Consider the following 15170-nt stretch of genomic DNA (forward strand, 5'->3'; position numbering starts at 1 on the left):
GCTCAGTGGGTAAATCTTGAGGTGCACTCAGTAAACACATGTTGATGTGCCTGATGAAAAAATGTTGACATCCTCAAATGTGTGAAAAAGCAAACTTCAGTTACTCAAGCATAGGGGGAAAAGGAGTTTGTGGAGTTTTGATAAAACTTTATAAGCCGTTACATGGCTTGCTCATGACATGGATTATGGATTATCTCCTACTTTTTGCCCCAGTTACCCAGTGACTGTATTAAAAGGTCAGGCTAGGTATTGTATCTTCATTTGAAACCTGATGAAGACCTGCCAAGGTTTAAACCAGTTGGGTTTTTTTGTTGCAATGAACAATAAAGGCTTGTTATCATAACTCTACATATTCCTGCTCCTCTACACGTGAGCGCCTGAAGTTTGCTGTTTTTCACGAGTGTGAATAATTAATATTTTGCCTTTTACGGCATCACAAACATCTCCATAGTCATCAAGCGCCTTCTTGCAGAGCAGACACAGTGTAAGTCAGCCAATCACTGATATATCTCAAAATTAACGTCTCAGAAATGCATACAAAAACTGTGTTCTGACAGGGGATTACCCTCGGGTAGTGAGGCTAATAGAAGTGTCTGAACCCACTACTTGTTAACATTCTCAGGAGTAGTGTAAACAGCAACTTAAATGGGAAATTTAAATGCTAATTGCAAGGATCTATCTAGCAATGAGCTGATACGTTGCTTGATGTTTTACCAGTGTAAATAGTGCCTAAGGCTAGACAGTTTGCACATTTTTCATTAGTACTTGTGGTATAAGGATATAAAAGGCTGAATTTAATTATTTCAATTTCTATGCCTCTAGTAGCCACCCGATAGTATAATAAATCAATAGCATTTCCATGAATACTAATTGTGGTTGGAGGGATAAGTGGTGTGGCCGGTAGGTGGGAATTTGATCAGGTCTGCAGAACCAGTCAGCCGAAGCCTCTGCCTCTGCTGCCATGCCCCACAGAGGCTGACTGCTACCCCTTTGAAGTTGAGGTGCAAAATCAATTGAACATGTCTGGAAGTAAATGAACTTGTTTGGAGCTTAATTTCCAAAGGCTGAAGGCTTTCTACCAAGTTATTTATGAGAACAGGTGGGCCATTCTCTTTCCTTCTTTTAAGGACATGCATTTCATGGTTGGGCATTGGATAGATCCCTTGGCTTCTCCAGAATCATGAAATCTTTAAATAAATAAGTAAATCCGTGTCTGTTTGTCTTTTCTTCAGGCCAGATGTTCTGCACCTTGACAAGGAATCAAACTTGAAATAGAAATATTTTTCTGGGGAACAGGAAAGTTTTTTTTTGTTGTTATTATTAATTTATTTTTTTGCAGTAAAATGAGCCAAATTGTTGCTATGCTGAGGTTAACTGGTTTATTCTGACCATTTCTGTACGGACTTGGTGCATTTTTACCTATATCACCCAAGTGTTCACCATCTGTTTGCTGCCTTGTGTTAAGAAATTTCCATTTACCAAATCAAAATAATTTTTAACAGTCCTGTTAAAGTTACTCGTCAGTTAAGCAAACTGCTTTGGATTTATCATAAAATTATTTCAAAATCAAAGTACATACTTGTCTTCTCGAGAATTTTTTAAATTGCTTTGAATGATCTTCGTTTTCAACATCTATGCTTTCTGTGTCATTTTTGCCTTGATGTGGTTTTTGATCAAAGCAGGACGTCTACTGCTGTGTTGTCCTTGAGGGACTCACAGTGAATTCTGATTTTAAACTTTAATATTAAAATATTAACTAACTCTAACATTTGACATTATTTTAGTGTATAGTTCTCTCTGAAAAAGCAAATGTATTAATTTGGCTACATTAACATGAAATTAAAATACGTATGCATCTGTTGCATATATGCATCTATTTATCCATGTATGCATAGGACTTTCTATCTGGAAAACCTAAAAATAATCTCTTACTGGCATTTTCATTACCAGAAGTGTATCACCACATTTAACTCTGCATTTATTAGTGCACCTTCAGATTTCTTTAACATGCAAAGACAAAAACTTTATTAGGTCATAATTACTTCCATTCCTCCAGACTTCCTTCTATAACATTAGACCATTGCCTCTGTTCTCACACAAACCCAAAAGAACTGATAATGGACTACTGTTCTTTGACCAGAAAAAGGCAAATGAAACAGCAACCCGAGAAAAGAGAAATAAAAAAGTAACTTGATTAGGGGAAAAAGGAATCAGTAAGACGGAAGAAAGTCTAAGCTCTTTAACTTGTACTCCTTTGCATATAAATGAGAGATTAGGCAGAAACTATATCTTACTGCCCGTTAGAATACATATGCCTAATTATAATATATTCATAAAGTGAGAGTGTAATTTCCACAAAGGAGATTACAAACGAAGCACAAGGTCAGGAAAAGCCCTTTCTGTTCTCTGCATACCATTAGGATGATGATGCTGATGCTGCGCAGAAAATGACTCATGCTCATTGGTTGTCCTCAGAGATTATGTTTTTTTTTAAGACTAAGTATAAAGATAAGATAAAAGGAAGAGGACTGAGTACTAAGGTATTAAGGTATAACTCATTATACCTTAATCATGTTAATGAAAACATGCGAAGAAAGCGACACTCTGTAGTTAGTCTGAACTTTGTAAACCCCTTCCTGTTTGGACAGCGACTGATAACTAACATTGACTTATCTGAATTATAATGACCTCACTTCCTAGGAAAACAGTTATGATAGTCTAATTTTGAGTCGCCCACTCCTGGAAGACTTATTACTACATATAATGTTGAAAACCAAATTGATACGCATTCTTACATGGGTGATCAGGCTCCTAGAGTGCCTGCAAATTCCACAGTGTGTGTATGAAACGCTGAATGCAGGAGATTTACAGTCTAAAGCACTGGCTTGAAAATGTGGGCTGTCGTCCACCTATGAGTTTTGGGAGACTTTTGAAGGGGTCACTAGACAGTCACCAATAAAATCACTGTCAACCACAGCCCATCTGTCATTGAAATGTTTCACTGCGATGTCTCCTGTTGCCCTGAAATTTAAGGGTTGTTTGTAAAGGAAGACTTCTCTAAATTCTTCAAGCTCTGGCCATCTACTGTACAATAAATTTTTACTGGCAAAGCATTGGTGAAAAAAACTTCACCGTGGCACCACACAGTTAGACGATTTTGAAGTACAAATTGATAGAAATACAGTGTGGGAAGCAATGTACAGATAGTACTTTTGATGGAAAAATTTGACAATCCTTTTTTCTTTTTTTAACCTTGGGTCACAACAAAAGAGATTAATAAGGAAATTCCCCTCACAAATGTCTCGTTGTTCATAGAGACAAATCAATAGCTTGGTGTGCAGGGTCAGTGAGCTGTGGAAATGAGAAATGAGATCTCATTATATGTTTTTAATTCAAGTTTGTGATATTTCATGTATTTAACCATGGACTCTGAGTCAATGCCTTCCTCCAAAGGTCTCTCTCTATATATATCTGTGCAGGTGAAATGTGAGATGTATGAGCTTTAGACACAAACTGCAAATTTCTCTCCTAATTATATCAAGGCAAATATTTGATCAAGTCTCATGTCTTCATGGCTTCTGAACATTATTAACATACAAACTTTTTCTTTTCCTCCTTTATGTTCAAGAAAAGTTGGTCTTAGTGGGACTTTAGGAAACATTTAAAATCAGAAAACAAGCACAGGGTGATATGTGAAGTTGTGCCATACAGGTCTGCAAAGAAGAAAATAGCTATATACAAACGTTGGTGCCAAGTATCTGAGATAAATTCTGTCAAGTGAAGAAATTTAGTTAATTTTTCTTGTCTGTGCTTCTGTTTCACAAGTAATGGTAATGAGACATGGATCAATATGTCATAGAAAGCCCATTACTTGTCATCTAAAAAAGGAAGACACATTTGCTCATTAATTTAGCTTGTAGAGACGTTTGTAGATATTTTCTTCACCTTTCCCTTGAGTTATATTTTGCTACAGTATAACTGTAAGTGCAAATAAAGTGTATGACAAGACTGGATTTGAATTGAACACACACACATCAGTGCAATGACATTTGCACATACAGACGCGCTCATGATAATGAATGAACATTTTACAGTAATCAGTCTTCAGATCAGCCTTCCACATGTATTGCATCTTAATTTATCAATCTTCTCTAAATCAAATGTCACCCAGGAAAGTCACTGCAAATTCCTTGTCCACTTATTAGCATTTGAATGGCTAAAAGCTCTTATTTCTGGTAATGCTCAACCGCAGTCTTTTCATTAGAATTTTAATGGAAATGGCTTATCTCAGTCCTGTCTTTCAGGTGTTCAGAAGACCTTATGTTAAGTAAAATAATCCCAAAAGCCAGCACAATTACAGCTAATTCCATTTTAATTCAGTCAAAAGGTGACGTGACAGGGAGCATTTCAAATGTCGGTAGGTGGTAAAAATGAAATTTTGGTTTCAATTATGGGAACTGAGTCTGAGCTCAATAGCTTATAAAGGACCATCTATATAAAATCAAAGAATAGTAATGAAATCTCAATTACTTCTTAAGTTCAGTAATAGTGCTGTTTCAACAACAACTTGTAGGTTGCTCTTTGTATGTCTTTAAAACATTATGGGATTATTATTATTATTATCATTTTGAGTTTGACAACAATTTAATTTTAGATAAGGCAGCTTTCTTCATACCACAAACATGACATGCAAAATCATGCATGCATTTTTTATTAATTCAAATACTGACAGTAGTCAAGGTTTGCTCTCAGTGAGTAACTGCAGTTCAAGCGGATCTCTAAAGATCATGACCACTAGTGAATCATCTTCTCCACAGCTTATTACTTTAACATCTGGCCAGGGATACCAGATGAAAGTTGCAGTGTACTGAACTGTCTTAACCAATAAATCAAGGTGTTAATTAATGGAAATGAATCACAGTTATATGTTGCATTCATGTGGCTGGAATTAATCAATACACCAATGTAAATCTGTGGAAATAATTAGAAAATTAAGTAAAACTAAAAGTTGAATTCTTATACTGCTACAGATACTTAGTTTGAATTCTAATAATAATAATAATGATTAGAACTTTATTTGTAGAGGACCTTTCAAAACATTGTTACAAAGTGTTTTACATGGAGGGATAAAGGTAATAAATCAAAAACATGAGGGGGGATTTAAAAGAGGATCAAGAGTTTGCCTGTCATAGATTAGTTAGATTAGTTAGTGTGGCCCTGCCAGAGGATCTCAAGCTGTGATCAGGCTATAGGGGAGTTCATAGATCACATGTAGGAGCCTGCCCAAGCAAGGCTTTAAAAAGGAGAAGTAAAATCTTAAATTCAATTACAGGGAACCAGTAAAGGTTAGTAAGGATTGGTGTTTATGGTCTCTTCTAGTAGAACGTGTTAAAAGCCTGGCAGAATAAAGGGTGTCGCTGTAGTCCAGCCTGGAGGAGATAAAAGCATGGGTGACCTGTTCTTGATCTGCAGATGAAAGAAATTACCTCATCTTGGTGAAATATTTCAGTTGTGCAAAGCCACATTGCACAACTTTATTTACCTGGCTGACAACCCAGAGTTGGAAATATACCTTGGCTATAGGCCTCTTTTTTAACATTATTAAATAAGCCTGTCTGGATGAAACATTGTTAATGCTGCTAGTGCTTGGGTCAGGTGGTGCAATTATTGCTGATTTTAGGCCATTCAACTGCAGGAAATTGTTGGAAATCCAGTACATTCCATCAAGGCAGGACACAGATAGATGACACATTGATACAGTAGTACCAGGCTTTATCAGAACATACAGTGGCGTATTGTGTGCATAGCAAAAGAAACCGATTTTATGTCTACGCATAATTTTCCCCAGGGTTAGCACATATATAGTGAGTAAAAGAGGACCGAGAAAACACAAGGGTGTTTTCTTGGACCCGACAAAATAGAGGAGCACAAGAAGAGTAGGCATCTTCAAGAATACAAGCTGCAAGAAAAAGGACTTCTCAGACAAATATGAGATGAACCAATCAAGACACTGTGGTACACTGTGTCAAAGGCTGAGCTGAGGTCAAGGAGAACTCAAATGGAGTACAGCAGTGAGCAATAAGTCATTGGTCACCATGACCAGAGCATTGTCAGTGTTGTGCAGTGAGTGAAAGCCAGATTGAAATATTTCTCAGATTTAATTATTAAATTATTATTGAAATCAGTTGTGTTTTTAAAGGCTTGGATAAAAACGAAATGGAAGCTTAGACGAGGTCTAAAGTGACTTAAAGCAGTAGGATCCTGAGGGGGCTCCTTTATGAGGTGGTAAAAGCTATCATGTTTAAAATTGGATGGAAAAATACCAGTAGACAGAGAGCAGTTACAATCCGTTTGAAAAAAATGCTTTTCAAAACCAAGTACGAATGCAGTGCAAAGGGCAGGTGAATGATTTTGAAAGTGCAACAGTGCGTTCCAGAGCTGACAGAGAGATTTCACTTAAGTGTTAGTGCTGAAGATGGGCAGGAATCAACAACAAGCTCTCTGAATGCAGTGTTAATGTTCTGCCAATTCGCCACTGTACGTTGTTATGAAAACAATGAAGAAATTATTCACATCTCTCTGGGGAGGCTTCAACTGTCTGGCTAAGTGGTGGACCAATCATAGGGTTTATGGTTTTAAAGAGAATTCTGGGATTATGATGCTGTTTAGCAATGAGCTGCAAAGAATAAGAGTTCCTTGACTGCACACTGATAAGTGGACATCAGATGTTTAAGCGAAGCAAGCGAATCAGTATGTTTATCCTTCTTCCATTTCCATTCTGCCTTCCTGCATTGACTTTTTAAATTCCTTATTTCTTCATTTAACCATGGGAGCAAAGAGGATTTTGATTTTTTATATCTGACAGCAGCTATAGAATCTAAAATCTTTGTGCAGGAGCTCTTGAAAACACTGAAAAGCTGCTTTACAGCGAGGCGCTGATGTTCATAGGTACTAAAGAAAAGTGTTTGAGGCATTAAAAGCTTGACAGAAGCAAAGAACATGGGGTGAATTTCAGGCTGGAACAAATCTTTGTGGAGAGATAAAGGTCAGGGGGCATGAACAGTACGCAGAAGAGTGCTGCTTTGTGGTCACACGGAAACATATGAGTACACAAGGTCAAGTGTATGCCCTTTATTAATGGCTGGGATGCTTGACATATTGAGTTAGATTAAAAAAGTGTAAAAGTTTGATAAAATCAGAAGTTAAAGAGAGAAAGCAGGGCAACAAACATGGATATTGAAATAAATAATAAGAAAAACTCTGACCCATTAGAACATAGTGACTGATAACGGGTCTGAAAATTCCTGTATCAAATCAAAACTAAACTGAACTCTAACCCAGTCATTACCGAGGGATCTAGCATTACGTAAACAGAGAATAGCTGTTTCCACCGAGGAAATTGAAGAAGTGGCTTTAATCTGTGATGAGAATTGTTTCTGTGTGGACTGTGAGTAAATTTTGATCAGTGAAACTAACAGGAATGAAGTATAGGAAATAAAACTAGCACCAATGGAAGCAGGACCTGCACTGACAGGGACAAGGACTATGATGTCCAGAGTTAGGATGCTGGGCAGGGTCTTGCTGGGGAAAGTGTCAGTTATGGCTCAAAGCAATAAAAGTAAGGAAATTAGTTAATTAGTTCTATGAAATCAATCAATCAATCCTGAAATACAGTGTTTAATAGCTCCAGATAGCTTTACAAATCTGATGATACAGTCTCCAACAGTTAAAACCTCAGGCCATGCAGCTTCAGGGTTTCCACATGGAAAGCTTTGGATAGAAATGTGGGTGGAGAGTTATGAGCTGAGTGATTGACCATCTGAGCACAGGTTTGTTGTAGTAGAAAAGTCACTGGAGCTGACGTGTCAGAGTGGAACAGGCAAAGGCTGAGTAAAAAACAGGAACATTGGGACCCCAGGGTCCCAATGAGGTGGATGGCAAGCCAATCGAAGTGGTAGAACTGTTGGGTGAGGTGCTCTTTCTGTTGGCAGACCACACATGGTCCGCTCCGCAAGCAGCAGGTGGAATCAGGGGGCGCACAGGATCTGGAGGCAGCTCAGGCAGTGGAGAGAAAAAGTTTGTGGCGACAACGAGGTCATAGAGGGTGAGAGAGCCTTTTTAGAACCCTTGACTACAGACATCCAGGAGAGGGCACAGGGTGAAGTCAGGCCGGGGATATCAGTGTGAGTCACATTTTCCGAAGCAGAGGGCCTCTGGCTATGTGCGGAAACAAGACAAGCAAGCCCTGAAAAGAGCTCAATCTGCTGCTGGAGGAGATTCTCGATGAGCCGCTCAACTGATAGCAGTTTACTTTTCAGCTCAGCGACCTCCACGGACAGGCCCAAGGCTCCAACCATTAGCCCATAGTGGTGAAATGGTCCAGCAGTAGAAACCTGACCAGCACTAGGTCCACTGAGGATGGATCAGCTCTAGTAAGATTCAGCAAGAAGTGGCTTCTCCTTGCAGTAAAGTTTGGTGTCAAGCTGAGAAGGTGGTCCAAAAGAAAGCTGCAATATTCAGAAGTAAACAGGACTTTGTGGTCAGACACCATCTGAGAGCATGTTGCAAATTAGTGCTTTCAGTAACAACTTTCCAGATGTGACACACTACCACAACACATACATTTATGTATTAAAATTAAAATATGCATACTTAAACATATTATATATAATAATATATATATGAACATATGCCCAATATGCTGCACAAAAACAAAGCACACATTTTTAATAAATGCATTTCCACTCATGCATTAGGCATAAAATTTTTTTTTATAAATGTTATTATTGCCTAAGTCTGGTGATTAGAGATGCTATTTTAGTTCAGTAAAGAAAATTGTTATTGTGTCCCTACCTACAGTAGTAAGAGCAATCTTTTGCCAATTAGTACCAACACCTCATGTTCACATTTCACATTATTGCAAACATGCAGCATTTTAATGCCATAAATTATAGGCAAAAGAAAGACCTAGTATCCATAAGTTGCTACCCCTGCCTTAATTACAGGACCTTTGTTTTGCTTTACAACTTTGATGTTTAATGTTACTGGTCCTTGTCGGAAGATTGTCATCTTCTGTCAACCAATCCAAACAAAGTAACTCAAATCCAATTTTAAATTTGATGTGGTAGAGTTTTTTAATAATTACAGGAAAAAAAAATCCAATATGGGCATTGTAGAAAGAAATTATTCTTTTCAGTTTAGAATTATAGCATTAATTAGCTTTGTTCCAGTAAGATAACGCTTATCAAACCAAGAGGCAACAGAAACACATTGTTCTTCAATGCATCAGAGCACCGAGACGAGGGTCTTGGTCATTACAAAGTACCAAAGAGAAGGCAATAACAGGCGAGAAACAAACTGGTCTACAACCTGTTCCAACACACTGTGTTTAAAGACAGCTGGTGTTGACAAGAATCCTTTTGAGATTGCCTTGGTGGACAGGTATGAGTGCAGTGCCGGCGCCTGTGTTTCTCCTTTCTTGTGTACAGATTTACTACCGACTGCAGAGGTTAATCAACAATCCCTCTCTGCTCCCTCTCTTTCATCTCAGCCCTCTGCTCAGAGCTCAGGCCTCATCTGGAGGGAATATTGGCAGAGTGTTTGTTCCTTGATTGGCTTTGGGGGAGCGATCCATACAGATGTGTCTGTTGTGCCCATGTGGATAGCATTTCTGGAAGGGCCAAGACAGACTGAAGCCATCAGATCTCTCTCTAAATGGCCTTTGGGTCCAGGGAATGGCTCCCTGGTAGTAGAGCAGCCATTGATCCTCACCAAGGCATTAACTCTTGATGAAACAGTCAGAGCTGTCCATCAACGTTTTATAAACTGTCCAGTTTTAATATTTAACTCTGTCGAGATGTAGCAAGGATGAAAATTAATCATATACTGTGCTGTAAACTGTAATCAAAAATAAAAAACGTGTCTTAGTGTTTTTTAATGTACTGATTATCCTTTAAGAGAAGTATATAGCATTAAAAATCACATCATCTTTCTAGTCATACCAGTGTACCATGTACCAGTACACTGCAGTACCAATAACAACATTAAAATGCAAAAATGTGACTGACAAAAAGAATAAATATATCATAAAATAATACCTCAAAGAACAGAACATGAAGTATCTGACACAATCAGGTTAGAAAAAATATGTTTAGGTGACATCAAGTAGGTTTGACTGAAATTCACAGGCAGTAATAATGAACTGAAAGCCTCAGTCTGGTCTGTGTAATGATCAGATTTCTGTTATTTGTGACCCAAGGTTCCTAACAGTATTTAATAAGCACAATAATTCAGAAATATAGTACAATCAGGATCATGACCGATACAATAAGTAAACAATTTACATAACTTCAGAGTTCATTGATGATTTCACGGGGAGTCAGTTCAAAGAGGCCAGTGTCACAAGAGTATCTAGTTTTTGAGGTTAAATGATGAGCAGCAGTTTGTTGCCATAGAAAACTTGGCAGTGTTGCTCAATTGCAATAAAATAAATAAATAAAATTAAACAAAACAAACAAAAAACAAACGAAAAACATGACTGAACCAGAATTCATCCATATGTTTTGTAAACTGACCATTCATGGCAGACTGCAGTAGAGCTGCCTTCCCAATAGTTTATGAGAAGAGTCTTCATTGACCAAGTTCTGATAGGTAGGTTGATCGCAGGGGAAAAACAATTTAATTTACATTTACACATTTATCCCTGCATTTATTGGATAGTAATGTAACCAAGTGTCTGGGATTAGTAATAAAATAATAAACAGGCCATAGAGATGAAGCAGCAGCAGCCACAACCGCTTCATTTTCCTAACACACATATCACAAGCAAGACTCCGCCAGCAACTGCTGCCTCACGGCAGCTGTTAGGGAACACGCTACCTCAAATATTGAAACACATAGCAAACAAAGGACAGGGTAAACACAGGTCTATTACAATAATTACATATGACAGGCAGGAAATCCAATGTGTGGGATCATTTCGAAAGGGTAAAGAATAACCCCTAGAAGATGACGTGCAAACTCTACAAACATTTGCCTATATTTATAGGTAGGCATAGGTATATACAGTATATTTATAGTATAACTCATACTTGTCTTACCTGAGCCATTATCTTTTCCCTAAAGCTGACCAAGTCACCTTTGTTCTTAATTGTAGCCAAACTTTTACCAAAGCAGTTTCAGATCTTAAAACATTTTAGTTTTTTGTACCAAATTTTGAATGCAAAGGCAATTAGTGTTGTCCAGTAGGGGGTACAGATTGGGGGCGTAGGTTTGGTCTCAACATTGGTAGGGGCGGAAAAACCCTGCCACCCCTCCAAAACAAAGAGATTGGCTTTTAAATGTTGTCAACCACAAGATTTATTATCATATAAGATCTGAACTTACATTCAGGAATGCCCACACAAAAATATATGTACATGTGTTGAATTTCCATTTATGAAATATGTAGCTTACATATGAAGTAAATTCATATATAGCCTATATATGTAAAAATTACACCTTTTTGAAATTTGAAAAATATCATATGTTGACATATATGTCTGGTAAATAGAAAAATGTATTTTAATGACACTGTTGATATATAGTCATCCCAAAACCTGTCAGTATATGTTCATATTATATATTTAAATACGAAAGATATACATGTTTATATTTAATAAGAAATTATAAAGAAAATCATATACAAGCATATAGAATTTTATTATGCATGTTGTTTTAATATAGAGGCATTTTAAAATTAGTATTTCATATATGTTCTAAATTTATATATTCACATATGTTAACATCACTCTTGATATGGGGACATATACAGTATGTCATATATATGTCATAAATCATAGTATACCAAGGCATAAAAACGACATAGTATAGTAAAGCATCAAAAAGTCATAATATAATAAGGAATGAAAACATCAAAATATACTAAAGAATAAAAACTCTATTACTAAACTATACTACTATACTACTATAACAAGGCATTAGAGGCACTAATTAACCCATTGTGCATGTCTTTGGACTGTGGGAGGAAGCCAGATTACCCAGAGAGAACCCACGCAAGCACAAGAGAACATGCCAACCCCACAAAGTAAGGCCAAAGGCCCGGGTTGAAACCAAGAAACTTCTGACTTTGAGGTAACAGCTCTAACCACTGCCCCATGAATAAATCATCGTATAGTAAGGGATAAAAAAAAATCATTGTATGGTAAAACATAAAAACGTCAAGTTATAGTAAGGAAAAAAGGTCATAGTATAATAAGTCATAAAAAAAGTAGTGGTATAGTGAGGGATAAAAATGTCACAATATAATAAGGCATAAAAAAGTCATGGAATGCTATAAAAAGTCATAGCATTGTAAGGCATGAGAAAGCATAGAAAGTCATAGTACAGTAAGGCATGAAATCATCATAGTATTGTAAGGCTTGAAAAGTCAAAGAAGCGTCAATGTATGGTTAGGCATTAGAAGGCATAAAAACCACATAATATAGTGAGGAATGAAAATGTCATTGGATAGTAAGGCATAAAAACTCATAAAAATGACATACAATAGCAAGTATTGAAAATGACATAGGTATAGTAATGCATAAAAAGTCATAAAAACATCAAAGAATATCAACACATGAGAACTTCATTGTATAATAAGAAATAAAAAGTCATAAAAATAACATAGTTTGACAAGGCATGAGAAGGCATAAAAACGACATATTATACTAAGGCATAAAAAGTAATGAAAACGTCATAGTATAATAAGGCATGAAAAGTCATAAAAATGAGAGCATATAGCAAGGCATAAACCCATCATAAAAATGTCTAAAAGTTTAATAAAGCACACAATGTCACAGTATTTAAAGGCATAAGAAGGCATAAAACAACGTTATAGTACTGTAAGGAATGAGAAGGCATAAAAAAGTCATAGTATAGTAGGGAACAAAATGTCATGAAAACGACATAGTACAGTAATTCATAAAAAAGTAATTGTAAAGTAAGGTATAAAAACTACATTGTATAACAAGGTATAAAAACGTCAAAGTATAATAAGGCACAAAAAGTCATGAAAACGACATAGTATAGTAGGGCATGAAAATATCATAAAAATGTTATAGTATAGTAAGGCACAAAATGTCATAGTATTTAAAGGCACAAGAAGGCATAAAAAAAATGTAAAGTATTGTAAGGCATGAGAAAGCATAGAAAGTCATAGTGAGGCATAAAAACTCAAATCATCATGGTACAGTAAGGCATAATAATGTCTTAGGATAGGAAGGCATAAAAGGTCGTAGAAATGACATTGTATAAATAGTCATAAAGACATCATAGTATAGTAAGGCATAAAAAGTCATAAAAACGTCATAGTATTGTAAGGTATAAAAACGACACAGTATAGTGAGGCTTTAAAACTCATTAAAACAACATAGTATAGTAAGGCATTAAAAGTCATAAAAACGACACAGTATAGTAAGGCATAAAAAGTCATAAAAACGTCATAGTATAATGAGACATAAAAATGTCATAAACACGACACAGTATAGTAAGGCATAAAAAGACATAAAAACGTCATATTATAGTAAGGCATAGAAATTCATAAAAAATGTCATAGTATAGTAAGGTATAAAAACGACACAGTAAAGTAAGACATAAAAACGCCATAGTATAGTAAGGCATAAAAAATCATTCAAACGTCATAGTATATCAATGCATGAAATGTCTTGAAAACAACACAGTATAGTAAGGCATAAAAAGTCAAAAAAACGTGATAGTATAATAAGGCATAAAAAGTCATAGTATAGTGAAGATTAAAAACTCATTAAAATGTAAAGGTACAGTAAGGCATGGAAACTCATTAAAACGTCATAGTATATTAATGCATAAAAAGTCATGAAAACAACACAGTATAGTAAGACATGAAAAGTCATAAAAAGTACATAGTATAGTAAGGCACAAAAAGACATGAAAACGTCATATTATAGTAAGGCATAGAAACTCATTAAAACATCATAGTATTGTAAGGTATAAAAACGACACAGTATAGTAAGGCTTAAAAACTCATTAAAACAACATAGTATAGTAGTCATAAAAACGCCATTGTATAGTATGACATACAATTCATGAAAACAACATATTATAGTAAGGCACAAAAACTCGAAAAACGACCTACTATAGTAAGGCATAAAACATTAATAAAAACGTCATAATATATTAAGGCACAAAAAGTCATAAAAACAACATAGTATCGTAAGGCATAAAAACGTCATAGTATAGTAAGGCACAAAAAGTCATAAAAACAACATAGTACAGTAAGACATAAATGTCATGAAAATAACGTATTATAGTAAGGCACAAAAAGTCATAAAACATGAAAACAACGTATTATAGTAAGGCACAAAAAGTCATAAAAACGACATAGTATAGTAAGGCAAAAAAAGTCATAAAAATGTCATAGTGTAGCAAGGAATAAAAACTCATAAAAACGTCTTACTATAGTAAGAAATAAAAAATCATTAAAACATCATAGTATAGTAAGGCATTAAAAGTCATGAAAACGACACAGTATAGTAAGGTGAAAAAAGCCATAAAAACGACATAGTATGGTAAGGCATAAAAAGTCATAGTATAGTAAGGCATGAAAAGTCATAAAAACGTCATAATGTAGTACGGCATAAAAAGTCATAGTATAGTACGGCATAAAAAATCATTAAAACATCATAGTATAGTAAGGCATTAAAAGTCATAAAAACGATATAGTATAGTAAGGAATAAAAAGTCTTAAAAACGTCATAATATAGTCAGACATAAAAACGTTGTACTATAGTAAGGCATTAAAAGTCATAAAAACGACATAGTATAGTAAGACATAAAAATTCATAAAAACGACATAGTATAGTAAGGCATAAAAAGTCATAAAAAAGTCATAATGTAGTCAGGCATAAAAAGTCATAGTACAATAAGGCATAAAAAGTCATAGTAAGGTAAGGCATAAAAAGTCATAAAAAAGACATAGTATAGTAAGGCATAAAGAGTCTTGTAGATTAAGGCATAAAAAGTCATAAAAACGACATAATATAGCAAAGCGTAAAAATTTATAAAAACGTCATAGTATAGTAAGGCATAAAAAGTCATACTATATTGAGGCATAAAAAGTCATAAAAAATTCATAGTATAGTAAGGCATAAAAA

Source organism: Seriola lalandi, unplaced genomic scaffold, assembly GCF_002814215.2.
Source record: "Seriola lalandi dorsalis isolate HSWRI2012SDOR001 ecotype SW California unplaced genomic scaffold, Sedor1 jcf7180002054735, whole genome shotgun sequence".
Lineage (NCBI taxonomy): Eukaryota > Metazoa > Chordata > Actinopteri > Carangiformes > Carangidae > Seriola > Seriola lalandi.